The following is a 14,125-nucleotide window of genomic DNA, read 5'->3' as shown; positions in this document are numbered from 1 at the left end:
CAAACTTTAGTTAAAGATTCACAGTTGCACAACGTTCTATTCAAAGTAACCCTGAAATACTTTTTTAGTTTGGTAACTCAGTGACTCTCTAACATATCGCCTTCAGATTGGCCATTGGTATTTCCAGAGTGTGTCAGAGGTGCTTTGATGAGTCATCCAAAAATATTGGACCTGTCTCCTAGTGAGACCACTACGCACTGACTGTTTCCCTTTTTGTTTTTAATATCCCAATAGATATATACCATCTCCAAGAGGCTAGGAGCATCTTCCTAGCTTAAATGGTAGTGGCAGAAAGAAAAACAAGAATCCGTGTTTCCTATTGGTGATTTTCAAATTGTTGTGTCTTGCAGATGGCTTAGAGGGGTTAAATTACTACAATGAATACCATTTTGAAAATGTTTCTTTTGGTATCCAAGGGCATCAAATTAAAATCTTAGTTTTGTGGAATTTTAACATAAGCCACATTTTGGTGGTGGTGGGCAACATCACAAAGGGTTTTCACTTACTGTTATCTCTAAACTCTGCAATGTTAACTGACCACCAGCGTTGTTTTCTTGGGGGAGATAATGTTTCCCAGCTGTTCTGTTACCACCTCTTCCTTTTTCTCTTATGTGGGACACCACTTACTTTTCAATGCAACCAAACGGTTAAATCAATGTTGACTACATCACTAGTTAAGAAAAAATAGACTGTGCTTAGATTATTGAGCCACTCTATCAATTAGAAATCAACTCTGAACTTCAAGGTGATCGTCATTAAGGTCTACATGTCAGGCCTAGAGGAAGATACTAGCCACTAAGCAAACTGCAGAGAGGGTAAAAGTCCATTTCCAGAACTGTAAAAGCTCTCATATATTAGTTTTAACCCGGCTAGGTTAATTATTATTAATGTAGAAATGGGATGATAGCAAGTGGGTGGGTACATAGATTCCAATAGTGGCCTGTTTTATTCAATGTAGAGATGGGAAAAGGGACAATTGCCCCTCGAATCCCCAAGTTACAGTGGAGCTTTCAATATGTGCCCATGAGGGCAGCCCGCCCCATACTCCACATCGGCTTTTAAAATATGTCTCCTTAAGGCTCTCACAGATTTAATAAAACCTCCATCAAATTTTGGTGTTGCTGCAGCTCCAAACAATCAAATTTTAAGGACTTGGGAGGCCTCACCTGGATTTGCCCAGCCCCAGAGCCAGACGGGGTTTTTATTAAACCTGATCGCACACGGTTGGAGATGTCTATGGAGTCAAGTGAATGAGCGACTGGAGTCGCCCCACGGTGGAGCAGATCCAATCAGTAACCCTCCTTGCAGGCATCCCTTCAGCATTGCTTTCCTCTTGTATGTTGCAGTGTTTACATAGCGTTTTCACAGAAGGATTCATTTAGGATTAACCTAATTGAATAAACACAAAGCTGCATAATTTATGGACCAAAATAGTTTTTCCTGGTTGGGTTGCTGACTAGCATTTCCTTTCTCCCTAATGGAATATTGCAAAGCCCCATATTGTTGTAATCAGAATTTCATCTTTGAGTCAATCCAGTTCATTTGCATGATGTGATTTTATTATAAGCCAGATGTATAAATAATTGCTTATGAAGAGATCCTTTTCTTCAAGCTAAAAAATGGAGATAGCTATACATCTATCATCTATCTATCTATCTATCTATCTATCTATCTATCTATCTATCTATCTATCTATCTATCTATCATCTATCTACCTATCATCTATCATCATCTATCTATCTATCATCTATATCTATCTGTCTATCTCTAATTTTTTTTCCCCTAATGGAAATGGCTAAGTCCAGTAGCCAAACCTATTGTTATGGGAATTATACTGAATTCTTGTTACTTCTTCCAAAAAGAAGATAACTTAGGAAAATAATAAATGTTGTGGCTCAGATTTTATTAATGAGATAGGTTAAATAAAAGAGCACATGCTGGGAAGATGTGGTAATTTGTTTAAGATCCTAGAAAATTAGCCATCAGAGTGCTCCCTCACTTAAAAATGCACAAAAATTCCCTGTTGCCTGTTGTGTCAAGTTTGGACCTCTTGTGTTTCAAGAGCTTGCCTAATCTGGCTCCATCCTAACTGCCCAAGCTGACCTGCCCTGCTTATTACCATACACCCTCCCTCAGGGGCTGTGAGCAGTGATAATCACTCCCCATGGGCCCTACATATGGCCTCATGCCTCATTTGCTGAAAGCACACGATGGCCTTTGCACCTGCTGGTCCTTCCACACTGAATGCCCAACATCTTGTGCCTGCCAGTTTAAATCAGCCATCTTTACAGGTGCTGCTCAAGACCCAATTTCCCTAGAATAAGAAGCAGACCGACTCTTCCTTTCTATGGTGAACTTTTGCTTCTGTGGTAGACTGAAAGTGACCCTCCAAAGATATGTGTATGTGCTAATTTCCAGAGCCTGTGAATGTAATATTATTTGGAAAAATGTCTTTGGAAATGCATTTAAATATGGGATCTTGAGATGGGGAGACTATCCTGGATTATCTGGATGGGACCAGTGCCATCACAGTGTACTTATAAGGGAAAGGGACAGGTAGATTTCAGACCCATGGAAGAGAAGGAGGCAGTGTGACCACGGAGGCAGAGACTGGAGTGATGTGACTGGAGCAGAATGCAGACAATGAACGAAAGCTGGAAGAGACAAAAAAACGAATTCTTCCTAGAGCCTCTGTAGGGAGTGCTGCCTGCTGACACCTTGACTTTGGACTACTGGCCTCTAGAAGACAGAGAGAACAAATTTCTGTTGTTTTAAACCCTTATGTTTGTAGTAATTTGTCATAACAGCCACAGGACAGTAGTACAACCTGTTTTGGAAAGCACTGCACATTTTCTCCACTTGGGAGAAGAGGTAAGCTCTTAACAGTTCCCTAAAACTTCCTGTGTGGCTGCTGTTTTCCCAAAGAGGTTATAAATTCCTGGTAGGTTTTCAGAGGTAACTGCAATAGATCTGGTCATAGATTACCTCAAAATTCTTTTGGAATAACTTGTTTGTTCTTTTTAATATAGGGAGGGACAAAATCCTGGCTCTATCTCAGCAATCTATTGGCAGTTGATGTTCCTGCTCCTGTCAAAGAGTTCACCTTTGGAATAATTGTGGCTCTAATAAGCTTTTCTCTTAAACTGGCTGTTGCATGAGTGTGATAAATGTAGGTCTTTGATGTGCCTTCTAGATCAGTCTCCTCCTCCTCTGCAAATCCTCTTAAGGTGAGTTTCTGGAGCCAGAGCTGCTCACCTATCTGCCGTCCATTGCCATCTGTTACAGAATGTCAGCACTGTGGCTTGCTCCTGCTCAAACTTCTCTTTCCAGAGGAGAAGAACCAATAGACTTATGAGGTGGGCAGTGTTGTGTCTCAGTTTAGCATGCTGGGCTTACTCAAATAGAGTTAGCAAAATTAGCAGGTTCAGGAAACATGCAAAGCCAGAACTCCTGAGGCCAATACCTGCATTTCTTCTGATGTCCAGAGCTCTATGGAGCTGTGTCCCCGGCAACTCAACATTCTTTCATGGAATGTGGATGGGTGGGGAATGAAGCTCAAGGCCTACATTTAGAGTCTTCTGACACCCCTTCAAAATGATTCATTTATAAGAAAGCTGTATTTTCAAGAGTTAATTCCTTCAAGTTCAAGGATTGGGTCTCATTTTTATGTGGCCATTCACTCTTTTTATTTATTTCATCACAAATGCAACTGTGATATTAGGAATTACAGGCTAATTCTACTCTTTAGGTCTATAGCACCTCCTCTGAGGTGCATAAATATTTAGGAATGTGAATTGCAGAGGGAAAAGTTCATCTAAGGATTCATCTATAGGAAATCTGAACTAGAAAGTTTGGTTCACCACAAAACCAGTCTTTTCCAGGCAGAGATGAAAACATTTGATCAAATTAATCTACAGCTACAATTTAAGGGTGTTAAATAGTAACCTATGGGATTAGTCTAAAGGAACTTCAATAATGTTTCTAATTAAGGCACTACTGGTAACAAAATAACTAGTGGACTAGTGGATGCCCATCTATCTTTAGTACAGTTGAGGTACTATAAAAAATAACCATATCCCTTATTCTATCCTTTATTTATACTAACTATTCTCTATTCTGCCCCCAAATGGGGCGTCTAGGTAAGCAGGTGTGTAGGTTCTGAGGTATTCCTAGCAAGGCTACCATGAGAGGAATCATGTAAAATCTTGACAGTGAAATAGTTTTTCCTGATTTACTGATATCACAAATTTACATATTTAGAACTAAGTAACCCTACTCAGTGTAATACTTTTGTTAATTTCCTGTAGGTTGAAAAAACTCTTGGTAGGGGGAGTTCTTTAGCTGTAAAACTATTCTAATCCCTTTCTGAGGAGTGGCCCAACTGATTTAACTCTTCAGATACAGTTCATTTAGAATGGACACATAGAAGAGTCACTCTAATTTACAAAGAGCAATAGTTTATGACAACCAACATCCTCTAACTGGCTTCTGAGTATCTCCTCAAAGCTCTAAAATAATTTTCTTCTCAACAAACTACAGGCCTGAGTCTCTCAATCTGTTATTCTGTAAGAGAAGCAGGTGGGCTATGAGCTTAATAGCTTTTACTACTAATCAGGACCACATTAAGTACAACTAAATTGAAAAAGTTTTAAGAATACTTTTAGACATTTTTGAAACATTTAATGGTTTATCAATGGCTTTTGGTTCATATACAGGAACAGTCAATTAGGTATGCCATCTGATCTTGATCTAGCCTTCTAAAGTTTCTTTATAGCATTTGTCAACACACCACATCAAAAATCACAGTGGGCAAAGCAAATTCCATTTTTAAGTACACAAGAAAGGGCTTCCTCTGTTTATAGTCATTTCTAATGATTTTTTCTGTGGTCCTAAGATGAATTGGATGACCACTAACAAATGCTGATTTCAGAATATCAAGTAGACTGAATATTGCCTTAGGATTCAGGAACAACTGCATAGAAGAGGTGACTCTTGAAGAGTGGCTTAACTAAGCAGATAAGAAGTCAGAGAGCACCCTGGTAGAGAAATGACATATTTATATGTGGGTGAGAGAGAGCCTGGCACCTTGGGGCACTTAAATGGTGCCTTGTGGCTATAGCACATTGTAGTCCCAAGCTTACCCTTGAAAGATCTGTCTGCAGCCTTAGCTCCCTAAATTAAGTGTGGCAGTTGGTTGATTTTCAGTTCAGGGAATTGCTTCGGACTCTGCTGCTCATTTTATGTCCTAAACCTGCCTTCACTTCTGTCTGGGTTCCTTGAATTTTATTCCTTTGCCTCAGACCAGCTCCTTTCTCCTGCTCAGCCTTGGAGACAACTGGCATGTAGGTCTTCCAGGGTTTAATCTAGACTTTCCTCCAAACAATCTCTTCTTTCTTTAAGTTCCCTTTGGGGAGACCCTTCAAGCAAGGGACATCAGCCTCTGATTCTCCCAGGCTCTGAGCCTCACATTATCTCTATGTGACTGGCATGGGGATCCCATACTCAGGAAGCAAAACTGGAGTGGTAGGAAAGGGCTGGGTTCCTGAGATCTGTGTTTGCTAAATTAGGGTATTTGCAGTCTATCCAGAGTGATGGGGAGCAACAGGATGGACAGGATGGACTTACACAGTGTAGTTGAAGATCAATATTCATTTTAAAAAGATGACCTTGGTGGTTAGGTAGGAAGTGAATGAGGCAGGAAGGACAGTAAGGAAGCTGGGTCAATGCTCAAGTGAGAATTAAGGAACAGATGATGGAAAAAGAAAAAGATTAAAGAGATTTTAAAAGATAACATTGATGACACTTCTCGACTTCAATGTTCAAAGGGAGGAAAGGGGAAAGAGAGAGAGACTAAGGGAACTTGGACAGTGATGGTGCCTTACTCCCGGTAACTGGGAACCTAGGAGGATGATTAAGTTTAATAGGAGTTAACAGAGTGATGATGGACTTGGACATATACCAAGTTGAAGACTCCTATGAAGAATCCGGGTATAGCAGCCCAGAAGGCAACCATAAGTATGAGAAGAGAAGGCTAAAGATATAGGTCTATGAGTTGTCATTGGCACCCATATATTATGGCAGAATATTATTCAGCCCTTAAATTATAATCATTAAGACTAAGTAACAACATGGGGACATGAAAAGAGAAAGATACAAAATTGTATCTGCTTTCAGATTTCAACTACATAAATTATGTTTGCCAATGTATAAAAATGAGATGGGGACATGGAAAAATTAAACATAGCAGATATGTTTAGATGGTGAGTTCTTTTTAAATTAATTATTCATATACTATTTCTTTCCAAAAAGAACTTGTGATGTCATGAGATTTATTAATATTATTAGAAATTACCTCTGTTGTTATAATATTGTCTGTATAATACATTAAAAATTAATAGAGATATCATATGAGAAAAACTTTGTAAACTTCCACATGAATAAGTTATTATAATATAAACACTTATATTTATTTTTGGCTTAATTTTATGGGAGTGATATTTTCATCATTAGATTCTAGCATTCTTTTGTAGATATTTGTGTTAGTTCATGTGTTAGTTCTCTACATCACTTTAAAGATCACAGTGAGCCAGGGAATTCCCTGAAAACTCAGAACCTGAGTAAAGAGCAAGTTAAAAAAAAAAAAGGTGTTGGATGAAATTTCCTTGGATTATAAACCTATTTATTGAACAATCTCTATATGCCAGACATTATGCTGAAGATACAAAAAAAGAATAAAACAAACTCTCTATTAGGCCTCTTAGAATTTAGTGCAGGAGATGAAGAGTAAACAGGAAATTATTCTACAATGTAATAAGTGAGGTCAAGGGACCCTACCCATAATTCTAAGGGAACACATGAGAGGGGGACTTGGGGGTTTCTCAGAAGGGGTGGTGCCCTCTGAGTCAACATAGACTCTATGAACAACACAGCGGAATTGAGTGAAGGAGTTGGGGGAAGTACTTTCTGAGAAGGGGGAAACATCATGTGCAAACACTCAGAAGTAAGAAACTGTGACAAGTTTAGGGAATTTAAAGAGGCTCACTCTGGCTTTTCAAAGAGCTGGGAGAGAAGGGAAGTGAGGTTGAAAGCAGATGGAAGGTTGTGAATTGTCTTGTTTGCTGTGCTCAGGATTTTGGACTTAGCCTGGTAAGAAGTGGAGAGTTACTGGGAAACTTTAGCAAAGGGAGTAGTAACATGATTGGAAAGATGATTCTGGATGCAGTATGGTGAATAGATTGAGAGGACTTGGAGGGGTGGCCAAGAGACCTGTGGTTGTTGTCATGATACAGAAAGAGAAATTGGAGCTTGGATTTGGTAAGCAGGACTGGAGAGAAGTGGATGGAGAAGAGAGAGATTCATGAAGAGGGATCAGCAATACTTGGTGATGAAGCATAGAAGGTGAAGGAAAGAGGAGAGTCAAGGATGACCCCTGGGTTTCTGGCTTGGGGAATGGAATCTCCCTCTCTGTCGAGATGGGAAAAACGTGAAAAGGAGCAAGTGTGGTTGGGAAGATGGTAAATTCAGTTTTGGTACATTGAGTTGGAAGAGCCTGTGGGACAGGCATGTTATAGAAATGTCCTGTGGGTGACGATATGCAGATCTGGAGCTTGGATGAGGGCTGGGCTAAGATTACTCAGAGGAGGAGGGTAAAATCAGAACCGGGAGTTGAAGGACAGGTCAGTGCTGCTCTATAACTGGCACACAGGAAATGCAGATGTAAGTTTAAATATATCAGGGTGAACTGAGGAATGGAGTCATGGATACTTTGGAACTGGACAGAAATTCAGGGACCATCTACTCCGTAATATTACCAATGAGTAGGTGAAGATACTAAGTAGTTAGAGAAAAAAAATTTCACCCAATTACACAAGTTGTATTTGGAACCCTAGGCTTTATGAATTTATGTTTAGTTCTCTTTCTGTGCCAAATTGCTGCTGGGGTGGAGTTATAAAGGAGAACTGAGTAAGGAAGCATGTGAAAGAGACAACTGGCTCAGTTAGTGCAAAAGGCAGGATTTGCCACCAAGCAGTGGTAAATGAGGCCACCATCCCTGACCTCAGACCCCACTGCCTTCCTAAAAGGCAGTCATTCAAACATTCATGGCTTGGTCACCATCTTGGGGCCCAGATTCTCCCCCCTTTCCTTAGGTTAGGCATCATTTTGCCTCTGTGTGAAAGCTGTGAAGGGCGGCTTTGTTTAGGAGAAATTTTCTCACCTGTACAAGTCAAAAGCCATGACTTCCATTGCTCTGTGACCCAGGAAAACCTGTGGTTTTTGAAAAAGAAAGATGCCATTGTGTAATGGCTTTCTTACTGCTGTGATGTTTCAGGACACCCTAACTATAGTGCCATTTCCATGCTTCTAAATTGTTTTTATTGAGGATGAAATGAAATGAAGCTGTTAATGATAAGCGGAATGGGGAATGCATCTGGCAGCTCCATGAGGTATGCAGCAGGCTGCCCTCCACTCCGTGAGAGTGACACCTTACTTTTATTTTGCCCAGTTCTTCAAAGGGAAAACAGTCTATAGCATTAGCAGATTAGGTCGAGAGGACTTAAGTCTGCTTTGCAGTGAGACTCGGTGTTTCTTTGCAGCCGGAGGCATCTGTGTTAAGTGTGCTGATCTGTTCAAATACAGGGGGAAGGGGGACAGTTTTGGGATTTGGATGGTACTGACTCTCCAGTTTGGTGGGCAGTTAACAGGGCAGTGTGTTAAAGAAAATCAGGCATTTCTTAAGGTTGGCCTTGGTAAGAGGTTAGGAAGACAGATCTCATTAGGCTTCAAGGTGTTTTGTATTATCAAAGCAAGACTTTCCCAGGGCAGTTTGTCCTTTGCCTGGAGGAAGATGAGTATTCTAAATAACTTAACGAACTTCTTTTTTGGCATACTTTTGCAATTGGTTCATTTCCAGGTACCAGAAAGAATGTAAATATGGAATGAATCAACTTTTTCCACATTCTTCTTTAGCAGTTCTTTTATGAAGAACAGATTTTCCATGGAGGAAATTAAAAAATACATAAAACTGAGAAACCATGGTGTTGTTGAGAGCAGCCTCATTTTCCATGTCACTGTGTAACTGGCAGTGCACGCTGTATTCAAATGGCATTAATATAAAGTACAGAGTTTTATTTCAATTAGCTTCATTTTTCCTCAAGATGAGGAATTATCATAAATCCCTGAAATAACAGTTGACTCACAGAGATGCTTGTGTCATTGCATTGGGAATTTTTTACGGCTTTTTTTGTTAACTCCGTCTAGTTATAAAAATGATTAAACTCTGATTTAATGCATTTGATATGGGCCTTTTGCCTGAAGTAGGAATGGGGAGAGAGGGGCCATGGTATAACTCATTTCCCAAAGACAGACAAATTATTCTCTTGCAGTAAATTTGGGTAGAATGATATTTTCCATTTTAGAGCCTTTTTCTACACGAAACACAGGAATTTTCATTAGCATTTGGTTCAGATTTTTCCTTGGATGCCATTCTTTTGAATGATTTGAAACTACTCTTCTCGTGCATCTGTAAACATCTGAAAATTAGATATTTGGTAAAAGACAATTGATATGGACAGCTCAAAAAGCCAGAACTTTATGCAAAGCGGTATCTGGACTGCCATCTAAATGAAAACCGCATGTCACACAGATGCCATAAATATGAATTCAGACAAATGCCCATTGATAGTTTTTCCATGGCACATCTTAGATGGTTCAGCGAGTTACAGATCTTGTGAAGTGCAGCCTGTTTGGTATGCGGAAGGCAAGCTGAAGTTCCTCTCCTTTCTGTTGTGACACTACAAATCTAACCTTTATTGTCAGGGTCTCAGCTGAATTTTCTAACAGCAGATGAGTGGGAATTCATGGAAATAGCATGTGTTTCACCAGTTTCCTTCATTTCTCCCTCAGGACAAGCAGCTGTCAGGTCAGCCCCCCCCACTGCAGAGCTTGAAGCCATCAAGAGCAGAGTATTCGCCTTGTTCTGAGGGCAGGCTCTCAGCTGACTCAAGAGATCACATAAGTACCTTCAGGCCAGTATATCTGAGTCATCAGTGAGTGACCTCCCTGACAGGCTGAAACCACAAAATGCAACTTATGGAGCCCTCCAAGCAGGCTGCCTAGAGCCTGGTTCAGCCGAAGCAATGAACAGGAAGGGATGAATTCATTCATGTTCACACTCCCATTTTTCTACATGGTAGGAAAATAACTCCAGAGACTAATAATAGCACTAAAATGCAGCCACATAACTTTTATAACCCTGTTTCCTCAAGTGCTTTACAATGAAATCCAGAGTCTTTGATGGAACTTGTCCCATATCCTAAGTTCTTAATGAGTTTAACTAGACATGGTTTTAAAGAGGAAACCTGAGATTTAAAAAATATGAATTAATGTCTTTTCATTAGCAGACCTCACTTGGATGGGGTGAAGAGAGTGAATTTTGCTACTTATCCACTTTCTATGGATCCTGGAGGTAAGCTTCCTGGGATGAGGAGGGAGGAATTTCCCTTGGTTTCAGGTGGATGTCATTCTTGTGTGGAGACTGAGAACATATTTACTTTGGGTCTTTTTTTTTTTTTTTTAACTTGGGTCTTTTAATAGCATTGGTGTTCTTCTGTTTCTTCTCAATCCATCCAACATTTAGTCATCTCTAGATCATTCATCTCGATCATCATACTTATGTCTTGAAACAACCCTCTAAGATGGGTATTAATATTAGTGGCCTCATGGTGAAACCAAAGCAGATGGGGAAAAGCCGGAAGTCTTGCTACTTAGGGGTAGATGACCAATTTGAATCCTGGCCATCTCACCACAGAAACTATGTTCTTACTCATTCATTTATGGAGGCATGAAAAATGTATGAACCAGCCCAGGGCTGAACTGAGTTTGCCTTCCTACCACAGGGCTGTTGAACACCTGTATTTGTTAAGTGTATTTATTTAGTATGTTATCATTTAAGTTTTTGGTGTTTTATTCATTTATCCAACAAATACTTATTTAAAACCTTCTTATGTGTCAAACCTGAGGTGCTGTGTATATAGGTGGGAACAAAACAAGTCTAGTCCCTGCCTGTAAGGATCCCCCAGGCCAGTGGCAGACAGGTGCCACCTGCACTGCAGGATGGGAGCCCTGAGGACAGGACCCTGACCCTGCCTGGGAGTCAGAGGAAGAGGTGTTTGTGTTGGCCTTCCAGGGTGTTTAGGAGTCTGCTGAGTGTCCAGGGTGGGAAATGCCTTTTAATGGGAGTGATTCATTTGGAAACTATGAAGAGATGAGTAGGGATGACATGTGAGGGGATTCCAGAAACCACCTACCTCTGTCCCCAGTTTGGAATCTCCCTGTGCCATCCTCTGATGGCACACAAGCCTCGCTCCCACTGTTCACTTGCCTGGCAGATCCTTCCTTAGCCTTTATCTCTTGGTTAAGGTGTTGCTTCACCTGAGAAAACTTCCCTGATGCTCCCAATACCAGTCAGATGTTTCCCACAGCACATGCTTCCCACTATCCTAACACTGATGGCATTGTAGTTTAACTGCCTCTTTTCTTATCTGTCTGCTGCTTCAGATCATATGCCTTTTAGAGCCGGGACTGTGTCTTAAAAACTAGCACATGGAATGTACTAAATAAATGTTAGTTGAATGGGTGTGAGATGGAGATGAGGAGACAGGTGAACAGGAACAGACAACAGAGGGCCACGTACGGCAATCCCGTGTCCAGCTATGGCTGACCCATCAGCATTCCCAAGCTCTTGTCTTCTGCCACCTCCACTCAGAGGCTGAAAGGGTGAAATACTCACATTCACTGCCTCCCTAGCAGCAAGCAGTAGCCACATGACACAGCTCTGGCTAATGAGTCCTAAGCAGAGAGTCTCTCAGAGGGACAGTGTGTGCCTTCCTGATAAAAAGGGAGTATTATATTTACTGTGGTTCTTCACGACTCCGAGTGTGGAAGTGAGGGCTAGGGGAGATGGAGCAGCTACCTGGAGCCACAGAGAAAAGGCCAAGAGAGTCACAGAGACTTTGGCCTTGGTATCACTGACTGCTGAACCAGGGCCAGAAGCCACCTCCCTCTGGACATCTCTTCATGTGAGGCAAAATAATCCTGTTTCAGTTGTCAGTTAAAGCCAGATGCTTTCCTAACTGCAATACTATGTAGTAATAATAATAGCTATATTTATAGAACACTTAGCATAATCACAGTTCCAAATGCTCTGCCTATACTTATCTCAACTAATCCTCACAAAAACTCCACATGGAAGGTGCTATTATTACTATCATCCCCATTTCATGGATAAGAAACAGATATGTTAACTCATTCAAAGTTCACATAACCAACAAGTGTCGGGGCCAAGATTTGAGCCCAGGGACTCCACCTTAGAGTCTGTGCCCTTGACCACTGTACACAGTGCCAGGTCAAGGAGCATGATCTTCATCTTGAGGTTGGTGAGGTGGTCTGGTAGGCAGAATAATGACTACCCCCAAATGGCCATGTCCTAATTCCTAGAACCTATCTCATGTTTGGCACAGGGGAGTTAATGCTTCAGATGGAATTAAAGTTGCTAATCAGCTGCCCTTGAGATGAGGAGATTAAGCTGGATCATCAGCCTAATGTAATTGTGTGGGCCCTTAAAAGTGGTTGAGGGAAGCAGCAGAAGAGGTCAGAATGAGAAAGAAAAGGACTTAAATGCTGCTGCTGAAGATAGAGGAAGAGGCCACAAGCCAAGGAGCGCAGACGGCTTCTAGACTGGGAGTGGGGGGGAGGCAAGGAAGTGGGTTCCTCTCCTCCCTCAAGCCTTCATAGAAGAAAATAAGTTGCTGACAGCTAGATTTTAGCCCGGTGAGACCCATGTCAGACTTCTAAACTACAGAACTGTAAGATGATAAATTTGTGTTCTTTCATGCCACTAAACCTGTGGTACTTTGTTAAAGCAGCAATAGTAAATTCATGCAGGTGGCATTGAAGGTATTTTCCTCAGAGTATGGGCCTGATCAGATTTGCTGTCTTTGTGAGATCCCTGTGTTGCCTGGGTAGAGTCATGGTTGAAGGCTTCTCTGTTTCTCTCTGGAGGAAGGGAGTTCAGCTGAAAGTGAGTGAGGTTAAGATTCAAAACAGCCTGGGCAGAAGGGAGAGGGGAATGGTCCAGGTGAGACTAAAACCTTATTCTTCAAGACACAGCTTTTAAAGTATACATGTATGTACACAGTTTGTAGACATGTCTTCCCACCACCAAGCTCGGCAGCCTAGGAGTAGGAGCAGAGATGGGCATATTAAGGAGTGGGGATTTGGAAGAGAGAAGGGAGTGAGAATTTTTATACCCTCTTTTAGTGGGGGAATGATTTTTCTGTGGGACAGAGGAAGCGGGTTCCTCCCTCTAGCCTCCATAGAAGAATATAAGTTGCTGACAGCTTGATTTCAGCCTGGTGTCCAACTATGGCTGACCTGTCAGCATCCCCAAGCTCTTGTCTTCATTTTGTCTGAGGCTGATTTCATGAATTTGCAATGAGCATGTGCAGCCTACAATCCTCTACATTATTATTCAGTTCAATAACACCCCCTCCCAGTATTGCAAGTAGATTTTCCCTTCAGATCAGGATCGTTGTCTTCTGGTGAGACAGGTATCCTGAGAAGGGTGGCACAAGAAGTCATGACAGCCTTGGTATGATCAATTCAATTCCATTTGTGGGAAAAGGTAACTGGGGTAGGAATGAAGGGGAGGACCACAGTGATCTGGGTGGAAGGAGGGTCCCCCACTCATTCATGGAAGAGCGAGGTGCTGGAGCTCTGAAAGTAAATGATTTCTCAGTCACCTGTGCCCTCCTCCCAGGTTCCCAAAGGTAATGCCTGGGCCTAGGTGGGCATAGGGGGTGGCAAGACCTTTGTTCCCATAAGGTACCTGATGTCTGTGCTCTGTGAAGGTGTGCTTACACTTTGAATTATGTCTGCATGCAGTCATCTGGGAGGCAAAGGTGAGAAGCAAAAGGAAAGGTACAGAGAAGGTGCATGTTCCCTCTGGGCACAGAGGAATATGTCCCTGGCACCTTCTGACAATAGAGAGAAGGGATGAACAGAACTAGTGCCATCTTATGTAAGGCAAAGTGGGGGAGATGAGAAGACCCAGCACTTGATCCAAAAA

This window comes from Manis pentadactyla, chromosome 1, assembly GCF_030020395.1.
Source record: "Manis pentadactyla isolate mManPen7 chromosome 1, mManPen7.hap1, whole genome shotgun sequence".
In the NCBI taxonomy this organism is placed as follows: Eukaryota; Metazoa; Chordata; class Mammalia; order Pholidota; family Manidae; genus Manis; species Manis pentadactyla.
The sequence above is the reverse complement of the archived record's forward strand: the minus strand, read 5'-3'. Positions refer to the sequence as shown.